The sequence below is a fragment of the Equus caballus genome, chromosome 7, assembly GCF_041296265.1.
Source record: "Equus caballus isolate H_3958 breed thoroughbred chromosome 7, TB-T2T, whole genome shotgun sequence".
In the NCBI taxonomy this organism is placed as follows: domain Eukaryota; kingdom Metazoa; phylum Chordata; class Mammalia; order Perissodactyla; family Equidae; genus Equus; species Equus caballus.
In genome coordinates, this window is record NC_091690.1 from 19,761,720 (window position 1) to 19,777,466 (window position 15,747).

The 15,747-nt window shown below is 44.8% G+C and overlaps 1 long non-coding RNA gene across 1 annotated transcript in view; it reads left to right on the forward strand.

Moving 5' to 3' along the window:
- Positions 1–3,224: 3,224 nt before the first annotated feature.
- The window catches only part of LOC138924971 (uncharacterized), a 45,593-nt gene continuing 33,070 nt past the window's right edge, over positions 3,225–15,747 (forward strand). Inside the window, exon 1 of the long non-coding RNA XR_011440459.1 lies at positions 3,225–5,699. This is a non-coding gene — a long non-coding RNA (uncharacterized lncRNA). The remainder of the gene's footprint in view (positions 5,700–15,747) is intronic.

A 15,747-nucleotide genomic window follows, 5' to 3' on the forward strand; every position in this document is an offset into this window, starting at 1 on the left:
CAGAGAGGGAGAAGAACCTGCCCAAGTTCACACAGCAAGTTAGTGAAAAATTGGAACTTGAATTCAGCTCGCCTGATTTCCATTGTGCAACCACCTCATTTTTCTATGCTTTCACCAGCTTTCTGCTCGACTTCATCTAAAGGTTGTCAGGGTATAGTTTGTATCCTTCTTCATGATTTCAATAATATGTGAAGATAACACAGTTTTCTAAAAAGCTTGAGTTTTTCTAAACCACAACTTTCTGGTCACTTTCGTGTTACGCTATCTGTGTAGGACTGCCGTGGAAATATTTTATGTTGCCTTTCCAGCTCTGATGGCCACGGCTGAGGGGGCGGGCTGATGTGGCCATGTTTGGTCCACAAGATCTGTTTCCTGCTCCCTTCCAATTCATAACTTATTTGACCCAGGAGAGCTAGTCCATCAGCTGGACAGCAACCAAAACTTGTTACCAAGGGACTCAGAAACCATGAGTAGATGGTAATGAGCACTTGAATTAAAGGTTATACAGAGTAGTTACCACGTTTTTTGCCATGTGCAAGCTGCAGGGTAAGCAGTAAGATCTAGGGAAGTCTACACTGAAAAGTGGCAGTAGGGGCGGTGGTGGGCAAACATGTAGAAAGAAGCAGAGGCTGAGATCTTGTGGCCCAGAGTAGGTGATGGGCAGCACAGTTGTCTGGGGCCTTGGGGCTCCCCGAGGCCAATTCTGTGCCCGTGGGGCCTGGCTGTTGCCTCGCCACTTGAACCAGCTGTTCGTCATCACCAACTGACACATCTCACGTAGCACCTCCCTGAATAGGCTCACAAGCTAACAGTGGAAATAAAACAGGTGAGTGAAAACCTGTAGATTCTAATATGGCAAGTGTGGAAAGGAAGTGGATGGTGTATTTCAGAAGACCCCCCTTCACAATTCTGAGGACCAGCCAAGATCAAGAACGTTGCCCTGAAGAACGGAGTCCAAGCCCCTTGCAGGTCCATGGGACCTTCCAGGCCTCGGCCCCTCCCACCTCTTTACCCGAGTCCTGCTCAGAACTTATGCTCTTGAAACCCGGATAGTGCTGTCCAACTTTCAGAGAGAAACTTTCTCGAAAATACAGGAAAAAACAGGATGGTGTCCCCAGGGGCATCCTCAGAGGGACACTCAATCACACAGCTGCATGTGTCCCCTCCCCTCCTGCTACCCCCACTCAGCACTGTTGCCCTCCTCTCCACGTGTCTCTCCTAGTCGTGGTTTAGGCTAGACGAGCATCCTGGGCCTCTGCTGAAGGATGGAAGATTCTGTTGAGAGCACGGCACTGCCAGTGGAGAGGTGAGACTGCTGCTCCTGGATGTGTCCTCCATGTTCAATTTTCTTTGTAGCTGCAGGACCACTTATTTCTTTTGAGTCAGATAGTTAATGAAAACCCCTATCTCAAGAATGGATGCTTTTCAGGGAAGCTGGCTAGTACCATCTTGAGCCAAAATGAGACAGAAAATATTTCCTTAATTAGCAAGACACCTTCTATTTCCCCAGAGCCTTGAGCTCCTGTTCGGTGTTAGGGTACGGAAACCACTCAGCATCTGACTGCCGTCTTACCACTGGGGGCTTCTGTAACAGTGAAGAAGCTACAGAATCCTTTTGGGTCGCTCTCTGTGATGTCAGGGTGGGGTCCCATTCACGTTTCTGATTCTTGGATTATCCCACTTTTCCAAACTTGCTTCTTGCCCCTGCTTCCCTCCATCTTCCCTTTATTCTACCTGTTCCTGCCCCCATGAAGGCTCTTGTCCTTGTAACTCCTTACTATGCTGACTCTGGTCTATTTTCCCCAACATGACTAAACATTGTATTTCCCACACAAAACTCTGCTCGTCAGTCAGTAAAAGGAAATTCTAACGTCTGAGGTAGCACCTTCCCCTGGAAGCATTCCCTGCCATCCTCCTCCCTCCAAGCATTTCTCCTCTGCTCTCATGGACCCCCGACCACCTCGTGGTGCACCAGTCAGGGGCAAGTTCAAGGACTTGATGAAGGAGGAGTTGCGTCTCAGCAGAGGCCTACGGCGAAAAGTATCAGGGCCAAGGAATGACGCTGAAGAGACTACAGCATGACTCTCGCTGAGCACATGGGAGGAGTGAAGCGTGGAGAAGCAGAGGACACGGATGGAGGAGAGGAGAGCGGGAGGAGGCACAGCCTGCCGTGGGCCAGCCTGGGAAGGAGAAGGACTCCCTCTAGAGACAGAGTTGGACCCTGGCACAGAATCACTTCGCAGAGAAAGAGGCTGAAGGAGGGGTGCCACATGGATGTCTTTGGTTCTACAGGTCTGTGACTTGCAAATTTTTTTGAACTGTAACTTGTAATAGGAAAATCACTTTATTTTACAACCCAGCAAACACACATCACACCCTATCTGAAAACAAGTTCCACAAAACATGCGTGTGAGGCACTGATAGTTTCTTTTCTGTTCCACTCTGTCTACTCCACTCCATTCTATTCTCTTTCATTACAAAAATGCTAACTGGACTCTCTAAACTGATCTTACAATCTACTAACAAGTCACAAGCCACAGTTTGTGTGTGTTTGTTCTTTTCCAACATTTTATTTTGAAAAAGTTAAATCCACAAAAAAATAAAAGAACAATGAACAGCCATATACTTGTCATATAGATTCACCAACTATTAACATTTCGCGACATTTGTACACACTCTGTGTGTGAACATAACGCATGCATAGATATGTATATGTACACGTGTGTATATGTACACACACGCGTATGCAGAAGTGAGTCCCATCATTCACAGTAGTTTTATTCTATAAAGTTGCAGCAAACAATGAGTTGGCAAATACTGAACCATCGCTCCTAGGGCAAACATAGGACTCGGTTCCTGTGAGCCTCTGATCATGTTTCGTTAACCTTGTTTTCTGTTTTAAAGATATTATTTAATATATGTTGTTGATTCATTAACCTTGAACTCACAGCCAACAGCACTATAACTTTGTCTGAACAAAGCTTATCTAACATATGTATTTTCTCCAAAAGGCACATCACAGCCTTCATGCACTCAGGAACCCTAGACTACCCTTGGGGCCCTCGCAAAAAACAAGAGCTCCAAAAACCCCCTGAAACATGAAAAACGTGGCACTAAACAGACACTTGTTTATGGTATAAAATAAGTATGGCAAGAAGGCAGAGTGTTGCCTTGTTCAACCTCAGCTGGGAATGTGCACGCTGGGTGACTCAAATTTTTCACCACTCTGTACACGTCTATAAGAGGCCGTGAAAGTACCATAAATATTGATTTTGGGGTTACAAATAAATTTTAGCAAGCAGGCAAATTTGCAATACAGAATCTGCAAATAATGAGGATTCACTGTATATGTATTTGAAAGCTGCAGACCTCATATCTTTTCAGCCCTGAATGCCTCTCTTTAGAGTAAGGACATTCTCCAACATGACTGTGTTACTATTAGGCCACCCAGGAAACTAACTTTCATCCAATAAGATCATCTGATATTCAAACTTCTCCATTTTTTCTTGAGAATTGTTTTTTTTTTTTTTTCCTGAGGAAGATTAGCCCTGAGCTAACATCTGTGCCAATCTTCCTCTACTTATCTGTGGGTCGAGTGGTGTAGGTACACGCCTGGGATCCAAACCCATAAAGCTGGGCCAGTGAAGTGGAACCTGCCGAACTTAACCACTTAATGGTGCTGGCCACCTCCTCAAGAATTTTAAAAGCAATTTTTCGGGGACCAGACTCCAATCAAGGTTTATCCATATATTGCCTTTAGTTATGTTTCTTCAGTCCCCTTTAATCTAAAACAGTCTCCCACTTTTTTTTTTTTAATGACATTAACACTTCTGCAGAGTCCAAGCCAATGGTCTCTTAGAACGTCCCACAGCCTAGATGTGTCTGATTGCTTCGTTGTGATTCGATCCTGGTGAAACCTTTTGGGCAGGATCCCTGCAGAGGCGACTTTGCGTACTTCTTTCTGCATCCTAGGAGAGGGCTCGCGATGTCAGTTTGTCCCTCCACTAGTGAGACTGAGTTGGATTCCTTGGTTAAGGAGATGACCCATGGTTTGAAAAGCACAGCTCTAGGTGGGGTAGAGGCGGTGCTGTCAGCTGGAAGAGAGGGGGAACTTGAGAGATTGGAGAAGGAGACAGGGCTGGAAATTAATGTTGCGATGAATGGGACAAGGGAGGCTGGGGCGCCAAGGCCCCAACACTAAAGAGCCACAGTCTCCCTTTGAGTCAGCGGGCTTGCATTTGTCATGGAGCCATCTGCTTGCCAACAGCATGAAGAAACACAGTGTCCGTGCCTGGGGGCCGGGTTTTAATTTCCAGTGAAATTGGGACAAAGTTCCTTTAGGCTAGATATAATTTCTTTCTAAGCGTTGGGCTCAAAGTTGAAGTATTCTAAATGCTTAGGAAATTGTTATGGATAGTAACAAAAGGCAGAATAGCTAATGCCTGACATAGTATTTTTCTCTGCCAGTGCCACTAGATGATTTAATATTTAATATGATTGTGGTCAAACCAAGTCTGAACGGAGCAAGCCTGAAGCATTTCTCACACTGCAGCCAAGTGGCCAGGAGCCCAAAGTGATATCCTGTGGTTCACTCACTAGACTTGAGAGTAACCTTCGAGGCTGGTTGAACTCTCAGACAGCACTTGGTATTTCCTCACGATGATCTGTAATGCATTTGGGAAGCCCATTTGAATCATCCAGTTAGATCATGTTTTTGAGGGGCCTTGAAGCAGAAATGCTGCCAATGGCTTTGGCAGAACTGAGCAGAGCCCCCTTCCCTTTACAAGGCAGCTTCCAGTCTCGGCTGCTCATTTGATCCTGACAATAGCCCTGTGCAGTATCCCGGGCCGACCTTACTGTTCCCATTTGCGGATGAGGAAACTGAAGGTCACAGAAGTCAAGTGACTCAGGCAAAGTCACAAAAGGAACTGAATGGCTGCCATGAACCCAGACCTTGACATTCCAGTCAGGTGCCCTTCCTACTGTAGCTTTGGGAGTTGAGCAGGAGTGACTGGTCATGAATTGGTTGGGAAATGCCCCAATGAGCCACTGCCAGCTCATGTCTCTGTGTTGGACTCTAGCAGTCCTTGTCTGATCAGAGAGAGGGGTTGTATGGTCAGAGCTGGTCAGAAGGCATCCGCTAAAACTCTCTAATGACTTTCCACAAGGTCAGGAGCGCTCACTCTACTTGTCCCACCTAAAATGGTCCCATAGCTTGGGGGTTAAGCTCACAGGCTTAGAGTTGGACTGAGATTGGAACCCCAGCCCTGCCTCTTACTAATGTGTGACCTTAAGCAGGTTATTTAACCTCACTCAGGGTAAGTCTTCTCATCTGTAAAATGTGGATAATAATAGGACTTCCCTTTAGGTCTTAATATTGATGAAGTTTGAGTATTAAATGTAAAGTATTTTGATCAGTAGTGAGCACTCTATAGTTATTAACTTTTATTATATAATACGTTTAGTAAAACCTCAATAAGTTGCCATTGTGGTGGTGCTGGGACATTTTCATAAACAGTGGTTGCTATTTATGGATGGTATCATTAAGCACTGCACGTATTTTCTGACAGTTCCAAGAGGCTAAAGAAACTTCCTCAAAGATAGAAGCCTGTGATTTGCACTTACTGAGGATGCACTCCATGAGATCATTTTTTACCTTGCCATCAGTGTGTATGGAAGTAAATGCCGGACAAAGAGAGGTAAGAGATATGTTTCTTGCCCTTAGGGTACTTACAATCTGGCTAGGGGTGGCAGGTGGGAAATGGGTGTAAAAATCCATGTGTAAAAGATAAAAACCAAGTAAGGTAATGTTGGCCACGTGGAGAGGTTTGGGTCCCCTTGTGGTCTGGAGAATGGGGCAGGCAAGAACCAGGGCAGCAGAGCATGGCTGGCCGAGGAGGTGGACTGGAGCAGCGGTCCAGGGTTTGTATTAAGCCAATCCTACACCCTTTTACTGACCAGGTATGAGAGAGCCAACTCTTGGTGACAAGAGAGGACCTCCTAGGCCTCTCTACCATCAGGGTGGTGTTACCTTGTGGTCAGCTGTTGTTCTCGGAGGGTCCAGGCAGCTGGCATGGTTGTCAGTTAGAGTCAGGCTACACACAGGTTAGGACAGCTTTGTCCATCTATTTGTCTGTCTTCTGTCCACTCGTTTGTCTGTTCACCCAATTACCCATCTACTTGTCCATTTGTCTGTTTCTTTGTTTGTTCATTCGTCTCTCCATCTCTTTATCCATCTGTCTGTGTATGTCCATCCATCCACCCATCTATCAGTCCAATCATCCCTCTATCTGCCATCTATCTATTTCCATATTTCTATTTCCCAGCTCATTCTACAAAAGATATGCAGTGGATCACAGAAAACACATATCATAATAAAAACAAGCAAAGATACCCACAGAGGATTAGGAAGGTGTAGGAAGCCAAGAAGTTGAGAATGAGAATGGGGAAGTAAAACTCAGAACATGTTGGAAGGACATAACTGATTCCTGCTATAGTTGAGTCACAAATTTGTCTCCTAGTCATTTTTATAGTTATTTTCAGTAAAGTAGAAACAATCTGTCATGTGTTCAGGGGAATAACCCCTTTTCTTGTTCTCAGTTCAAAGACGACGTTGTCTTGTGAGGCTTCCTTCAGTGTCTAGGGAGAGGCAGAAGTCTGGTGGTTCCAAACAGCAGCCTCTAAATCAGACAGGCCTGAGTTCAAATCCTGCGTCCATCACTCAACAACTGCGTGATCTTGGGCAAGTCATTGAGTCTCTCTGAGCCTTACTTTCCTCATCTGCGAAAATGGGATAAGTGTGGTGCCCGGCCTCAAAGGGCTGCAGTCAGGATTAAATAAGATCATGTATATATAGGGTTAACGAGGCACAGGACACACAGTTAGTCTTCAATATGTGGCAGCAATTGTTACTATTGAACAGTCTGTTGCATGTGGTTGGGTATCTGAATTCACTCAGCTTCTGCAAGTAGAAACCATGGGGAAAGTCAAGGCCAGAGTCCCTGTGCTTAGGACAGTGCCTGCTGACCCTGGAAGGTCAGGGAAGACATTCTCATGCCCCACAGTCTGTCTTGTCAGTTATCAATCTGCTTTTTCTCTGTCCTCCAAAGTCCAGGCAATGGGGAGGGGTTGATCAAACTTCTCCAACCCACGGCCCCAGCTGGAAAGCAGAGATGTAGCAAGCTGTTGAGACTCACCTAATCTTTGCAGTGGCCATCCCTTTGCACTTACAGATGATTAATTGCATAGGAGAGCAAGTCTGCATCCCTCTCCTTGGCTAGGATTCCCTGTATCCCTCAAGCCCCTCATTGCTGACAGTAATTCACTCTTAACCTTGTAGTCTGCCTGGGCCTGATTTGCATCCACAAAGTCTGTATATCCCAAATATGAGTTGAACCATCTCTCCTTAGAGATCAAGGGGTGGGAGGCAGGGGCAAGCAGGAGGTGGTGTGGCTCCTTCTGTCTGGGAGCAAGAGCCAAAGTCTTGGTTGTATGTGTGTATATTTGTGTGTGTGTGTGTGTGGGGGGGGGTAGGGTGAGAGTAGAACCATTTCATTTTGTTTTCACTTTTAAGCAATGTACAAATGGTCTCTGGAATCCTCTGGCAGCTGGTGAACTTTGATTCAGCAAGCGATGAATTATATCCTCTGGTTGTGAGTAAAATTACAAATATCTTCAAGATGTTCAGTGCTCTGGGAAAGGGCAGCCAACTCAAGCTGGCTCTGTGGGCTTCCTCCTGTCTGGAGCAGAACACAGCACCTCTCTCTCTGAAGAGGGAAATGGGAAAGTGGGAAGGAGATTGGGGGAGCAGGCACCCACAGAAGAGAGACCAGAGAGGAGCATGATTTAGAGACAGCCCGGGCCAAATGTGGCGGAGGCAGGGAGGGGAAGGTAGAGTGAAGCCCCGTGGGCCCCTTTCAGGCTCTGCAGGTGATAGCCATTCAGATTAGTGTCTGGGGAGCAGCTGTGTGGTACCAGCACATGGTAGAATGGATGCTACTTGACGAAGCCTCCTTCATCTCGGCAGCAAATATTTACCAAGTGCTCCCATGGGGAATAGATAGCCTAGATTTTGTAGTCACCAGGGCAAAACCAAAACATATAGAGTCTCCCAAAAGATCAATTATTTATTTAACAAAGATTTGCTTTAAAAAGATACTTAATGATATGCTAATACTGAACAATGCTTTCAATTTCTCTTATTTGAAAAACGAACACAGTCAAGGCATATGTCACCTGGGTCCCCAGAACACCTCTTCGTACCTCTGTTGAGCACCCACCGTGTTATTCTGATGCTTCTTATGGTTTGACTGTTGGGGGTTGGTCTCCCCTACTAGCCTGTGTACAACACAAGGGCAAAGATTGGATGTTGTTCATCTGGCATCACAATGGCCTCTCCTCTCTTCAATTGACTTAGTAGCCAGTTGAAGCATTTAGCAGCATTTAGTAAAGTTTGCCAAATGAGTGAGATGAAGTTAACTTTTCCTTGTCTCTGTTGATGGGGTCAAGCAGAGGCAAAGAGAAAGCGAAAGTGAGTAATTCCCCAGGTATTCATGACTGACTTTGTTACCCAGAGATTTCATGGGTTACATCGCCTTCCTGCACCTGTTCTGACCCCCACCCAGCTGGGCTCTACCACTGGCCTCTTAGCACCCTTTTGGGCAGAGAGAAGAGGTCATGACCATGCAGTTGATGCTAAGATCAATTCAGCAAGCGTTTATTGAATGACACCCGGGCCCAGCACTGCGCTGGTGCTGTTAGGATGCGAGAGGATGGGCTTACTGGAACAGTAGCTCTCCGTTCTCGTGTTCTGAGCTCCTCAGCTGGGCCTGGCATCCTGATAAGCGCTTCACATATATCGCCTTGACTGATCCTCACAGCAGTGTTTTGAAGTATCTTCAATGAGTATTTTCCAAAAAGATCGCACCTTCTTGGTTCCATTGAGCAAACTGGGAAAGGGCGTTGAGGCAAGATGTTCGGTTGAGGAAGGCAACCAAAGGAACTGCCACAGGGCTTACGTGTCTCAATAGTCTCCTCTCTGTGGAGAAGGAAGCTGACTTTTACTAAAAAGTCACATTTTTTTAAAAAAGATGCCAGTTATGTATAAACTAGCATTCTGCCCTCTCAGGGAACAGAGTGAAGACTGGTCATTTTTGTTTTTGGCTATGCTTATTACTTTTATATCACCTTTTAGCACCTCGTGTTAGAACAGTGTTTCTTAAATGCAGGCTCCAAGTTGGCTATAATACTGGTTTTATTTTTGATGAGAAATGTGGTAGTTTGGAGTAATGGTTCCAGGTTCCAGGTCTTTATTCCCCTGTGATAGGATTATACATCCACCCCGTGATCCTGTAAACTCAGTGCCTCTGGCTGAGAGCAGAGTTTGTGTCCCTCCCCACTGATGTTGACCTTGGCTGTGCGACAGGACACAGTAAAGACTTGAAAAACGCTTGTGTCCTTTGGCTCGGCCTGGTTTCCTTACCTGAAAATTAGGTTCCAGTTCTGTCCTGAGGAATAAAGATGATGTTTATAAAGCACCGAACACAGTGCTGCCTGCCACAAAATGGACTCTTAGGAAAATGCAGTTTTTATCATCATTATTTTTGTTATTGGAGGCCTAGGTTAGTTCAGAGAGCAGTGTTTGGCATGGCTTTTGCCTCAAAACCTTTGCTAGCAGCCCTCGGGAATATCCAGCTGCAGGACCTGTGTGGTCCATGGCCCGCCTGTTGCCTCTTCCTATTATGAAGCCCTTTCCTGGTCTGTTCTTGGGGTTCTCAGCTCCCTATCCCCCTTTTCTTCATGTCCTGAGCAAGGCTCTAAATGCACCCCTTAGATCTGATGCTGGGAATTGCTTTCCATGGTGCTCTTTCGTGCTGTGGGCATACTCATCTTTTAGAGTGATAAAAGGGTTACAAGCCCCCCATTTATAGTAGGATCCCATTTTTTATTTTTAATATGCTTGCCTGGCTCACTTGGGGTCTTATGGGACCCAAATTTCCAACGTCTGTGTGTGGTGAGTTTCCCCACCTCAAAAAGCAATTCTCGGATACCCTGCTGGTGTTTGAGAATTCAACTCAACTCTGACACTATCTACCTGGAGATAGCATCAGATTCCACAGGTTAAGGGCTCAGTCCTACAAGACTACCCCCCTGGTCCCAAACATACACACACTTGAGACGCCAGTCAAAAGCTCAGGTAACTTCTGCTTCTGACCGACTGACTATAAGCCAGAGACTCCCATAATCCCCTTCCCAGGTTCGATTAATTTGCTAGAGCAGCTCAGAGGACTCTGAGAAACATTCTACTTCCTAGATTATCAGTTTATTATAAGAGGATGTAACTCAGGAACAGCTAGATGGAAGAGATGCATCAGGCAAGACATGGGGAAAGGACATGGAGCTCCCATGCCCTCTCTGTGCCACTCTCTCAGCACCTCCATGTGTTCACCAACCCGGGAGCTCTCTGAACCTAGTACTTTTGGGGTTTTATGGAGGCGTCATTACACAGGCATGACTGATTAAATTATTGGCCATTGGCCATTGATTCAATCTCTGGCCCCTCTCCCCTCCCTGGAGGTCTGGAGATGGGTCTGAAAGTTCCAACCTCTAATCACATGGTTGGTTCTCCTGGCAACCAGTCCTCATCTTAAGGTGCAATTCCAAAGTCACCTCCTTAACATAACAAAAGACGCCTTTCTTGCTCTCCTCACTTAGGAAACTCCAAGGGTTTTAGGAGATCTGTGCCAGGAATGGGGTACAAGACCAAATACATATTTCTGATTATGAATCACAACATCATATTGGCATTCACATATCTTGCTCCTCTAAGTTTGTGTTATTTGCAGACGCCATAGTAAGAATTCTAACTCTTCATCCAAGCCACTGATAAAAGTTGTCAATCATAATAATTTAATCCAAATTATGGAATATTTCAAATGTATGGAGGAGCACAGAAAATAAAATAACACCACACATCCACATACCTACCATGCAGATTTTGCCAAATTTGCTTCTGAATTTGATAATGCAAGTGATGGTGAGAATGTGGGATGCTGGTGGGAGTATAAACTGATACCACCCCTTTGCAAAGAGATTGTAGGCAATTCAAATGGACTTAGGTGGAGATGCCCATATCCTACAACTGAGAAATCTCCTTTCTAGGTACATGCCCTAAATAAAGTTTCTCACATGGCACATAGAACTAAGTGCTAGAATACATATTGTAACCACAAAACATTGGATCTGACTTAAACATCCATCAATGTAGTACACTCATAAAATAAAATAAAGTTATTAGGATGAGGTAAATAAAATTTATCAACATGGATAAATCTCAGATATGTAATGTTGAATGAAAAAAAGCAAGTTGTAAAAGGATATGCCCGATATGAAACCATACATGTGAGTTCAAAAAAATACAGTTCTGAATGTACTTGGTGCTACAGATGACCTTTGCGGGCGCACTGAGCTGGGTCAAATCCTGGCTTTGAACTCTACAACCACAGGTGAGTTGCATAAACTCCCTAAACATCAGTTTCCTCATCTAGTCAATGGGAACAATAATAATACCTATTTTACAGACTAGCTGTGAGGATCCAATTATATTATGTATGTAAATGGTTTAGCACAGTGCCCGGTCTGTAATAAGCGAATAAATAGTAAATTTTAGTTCCTTTCTTCTTGCTGAGGCTAGTGAAACATACACAGGATTGGGTAGGACTAGAAAATAGTAGGTGGGGGAGGGCAGGGAGGATGGTAAATCAGAGTTGTATTCATAACCGGTGTTGGGAATAGCATCCCGGGAGGGAAGAACGCCACGACTGAGAAGTGCACATAAGCAGAAGGCAGGGAGTGAAACAGCTGGAAGCATTCAGGGGAAAACAACCCAATGCGGCGGGTAACACAATCCAGTGGAATGAGCTGGGAAGCGTGGCAAACTGGAGACCAAGAGAAGAAAACACATTTGCACTCTTGGAAGGAAATCCACATGGAAAAACAAATCCCCAGACTCGGAGTGAGCAGGCTTGCCCTGCATCCCTGCCTCGCCCCGAGGGCTTCCCAGCTCCTGGGTCCACCTTTTGTAGGTGACATCTTTCTTAACCCTCTTCAACTTTACCTGGGGTTTCTGTCTGGAAACTGATGGAATAGAATGGTCCATGCTTCTCTGGAAACAATCTTCACCCACCCTACCTGTGCTTTGAGGGAATGCAGAAACTGTGATGACCTTATAAAGTCTTACACTGATAAAAACCCTGAAATGATGGTGGGAGGGCTTACAGAGACATAACTTACTGCTTCAGGGGGAGAAGAACAAAGGCTGGCCCAGGTAACTCCCATTACCTTTTACCTTGAACACTGCTCTCCATTCTCCAAAACACTTTTCCCATCTCCTATCCTTCCCACTCCAGTGGCTTTCAGTTTTATTTTTCAGAGGCAGAGTTCAAATTTTATCATTCCTCTGCTCAATAACATTAAATAGCTCCCCCTTTGTCCTCAAAATTTAAGACTAGTTCCTTGGTTCAGATGGAAGCACAGCAAGGCTATGCTCTTGTCCAATCTTCAAGAACCACCATAATTTTACCTCAACCCAACTTTCTAATCTTTCCAACTTATTTTCTCCTGCATCCATTCACAGTCCTTCCCCCAGGCCGATGGCTACACCATCATATCTTGCCCTTTCTCCATATGCATTGATTGTTTTCCCATCTTTGTTTTTTCATCACACTGTTCCCTCCATCCAGAGGGCTATTTCCTCCCATTCCTACATGTCCAAATTTTACCCATTTTTCATGGTCTACTTAATGTCATTTGTTTTCTAGAGTCTTCCCGGGATCCACTTTCCTTCCTTCTATAGCTGGATAATAACTATTTATAGTAATTGAATTTTATTTGAAAAACTACTGAACCAGGTAGTCATGAGGGGGACAAAAAAGAATCACACATGGTCAGTCTCTTCCATTAGCAATAGTCTTGTCAGGAAGACAGGTACATAAACCACAGACCCTAAATCAAGGGACAAATGAGCATCAGCAAAGTGATCAAGGACCTGCAGGCCAGCAGGGAGCCCTATCGTCTCTTGCCTCCTAACTTGTCTCTTTGATTCTTCTCCCACCCACCCTCCTTACCTTACAATTCCTTCTCCACACAACAGTCAGAATGATGATTTAAAAAGTCCTTCAGATATGTTTCTCCCCTGCTTAAAACCCTCCAGAGCCTTACTGTTGTACTAGGAAAGACCTTCCAACTCATCACCCTGACTTATAAAGCCCTTCAAAACGGCCCCCTACCCACCTTTCTGACCTTCTGCTCTGTTAGCTGCCTCTCCCACTTTGCTCCATCACACTAACCTTCTGTTCCTTCAACAGGCCACATGTTTCCTTCTTAAGACTTTATACCAGTTTCCTGCCTTCCTTTATCTACAATACTCCCCCCTGCTCTTTCCTCTCATTTAGGTACCAGTTTAAACATCACCTGGTTGGAGAGAACTTCCCCTGACTCACCCAGCCTAATTGCTCTCCAACCACTCTCCTACAGCTTGTCACTGCCATTTTTCCTGTTTGGCTGTTTATCATCTGTCTCTCCAAATAGTATCAGCTGCAAGAGGACAGAGGCTGTGCTATTGTCCAAGGGCAGCCCCAATGCCTGCAACAAGGCCTGGCATGGAGTTGGTGCTTAGTAAGTGTTTGTTCACTGACTGGCTGAATGAATGAATTGGAAGATTTCATAGAAGAGCTGACAGTGGAAGTTCACCAGTGCAGGAAAGGGCATTTTGGGCAAAGGGAAGAGCACAGTGAAAACGGATGATGAGGAGGGTGATTAAGTCAGCCTCTGTACTTCCCAGTTGTGACACTTGGCCTGCTTCACTGGAATTGCTTGAGCAGTTGACTGTGTTCCCCAAAGACTGTAAGTTTCTGAGGGCTTGGGCCTTATCTGTCTTGCTCACTACTGTATTTTTGGTGTCCCAGCCCACCGTGGGTTCCCAAAGATTATTGAATGAATGAATGAAGGGTGTAACAGAAAGAGCAATGATATGAGGCTCGTTGTTAAGGGCCTCAAATGTTGAGCAAAGGAGTTTGTATTTTGTCCTGTAAAAAATGGGGAGCCATTGATGGTTTTTCTTCTTGTGTTTTTCGCTTTATTTTTAAAATATTTATTTAGGTTTTAACTTTTAAAATAATTATAGATTCCCAGAAGATTGTAAAGAAAGGTACAGGGAAGTCTCATTCACCCTTCCCCAGGCCTCCCTTAATGTTAATATCTTATCTGATCATAGCACAATATCAAAATGAAGAAATTGGCCTTGGTACAAACCATAGATCTTATTCAGTTTTCACCAGTTTATGTGAACTAATGTGTGTGTGTGCTTGTGTGTGTGTAGCTCTACGCAATTTTATCACATCTGTGGCCTTGAGTAACCACCGTTACAATCAAGATACTCAACTGCCATCACCACAAGACTCCCTTGTGTCACCCCTTTATAGCCACACCCATCCCCTATCCCTAATACCTGGCAACCATCAACCTGTTCTTCACCCCTTTAATTACGTTATTTCGTGACTGTTACATAAATGAAATCATGCAGTATGTAACCTTTTGAGATTGGCTTTGTTTCAGTCAGCATAATTTTCTTAAGGTTCATCCAAGTCGTGGTGTTTATCAAGAGTCTGTTTCTTTTCATTGCTGAGTAGTATTTCATGGTATGTTTGTTTAACCATTCACCATTTAAATGATGTCTGGATGATTTCTAGAAGGTTTTTAACTAAGGGAATAGCATGCTAAGGTTACTTTTCTAAGAAAAGAATTCTAGTTCTGGGGAGGAGGAATTGGACAGAAATAGGAGTTAGCATAAAGAAACGGAGACAGATAGGAGGTCTTTTCAACAGTAGGAAAGAGATGAGGGCTGGAATTAAAGAAGTGGAAGTGAGGATGGAAAGGAGGTAGTGGTTTCAAGAGATGTTTCTGAGGTAGAATTGACAGAAAGGAGTTTGTGATGGATTTGATGAAGAAGGTAAGGGAGAGGAAGAAGTCAAGAATCACTTCAACTATTCTGGCTTGGGTGCTTGCCAGATCAGCAATACTATAAACTATGAAATGGTATTCAGGAGGAAGAGGCATTTGGAGAGAGGATAATGTGTCCTATTTTGGACACCAGGAGTTTGAAATGTTCAGTGATAGATCCAAGTGGAAGTGTCCAGTGGCTCAGGAGAGCATTCTGGGCAGGAGACCGAATGAGAAGCTACCAGAGCACACTGTTATATTTGCATCTATGGGATGGATGAAATTGTCCAAGGAGTGTGAGAAAGTTGAGCAGGGGGCTGAAGACATAATCTTAGGGAACACCAACAGTTAAGGCTACCAAGACATCAAACACAATGAGGGGGAAAGCCAGTGTACTGGCAATTAGGCGATCATTGTTAATCTTTACAGGAGCAGGTCAGTAGACAGAAGCATGGTGAGGCAGGTGAGGTAATGAAGGAGAGGTGAAGCAGTGGAGGCAAGAAGTATAGCATGTGCTTTTAAGAAGTTTGGCAACAAAGTTTGAGAGAGAGTCAGCGTGGGACAGGATCTGTGGGTACTCATCAAGAGCACCATGACACCTGGTGCTCTCTGTGACCATGGGTACACATAATAAACCATCAGGTCTATCTTTTCTATGGGTTCACGCAGGATCCTGGGAACTCCCCCTTGCCACTCTGCTCAGGAAGCTGCTACCAATTGATCCAAATTAGCTCTTGACTAACCCCTGCT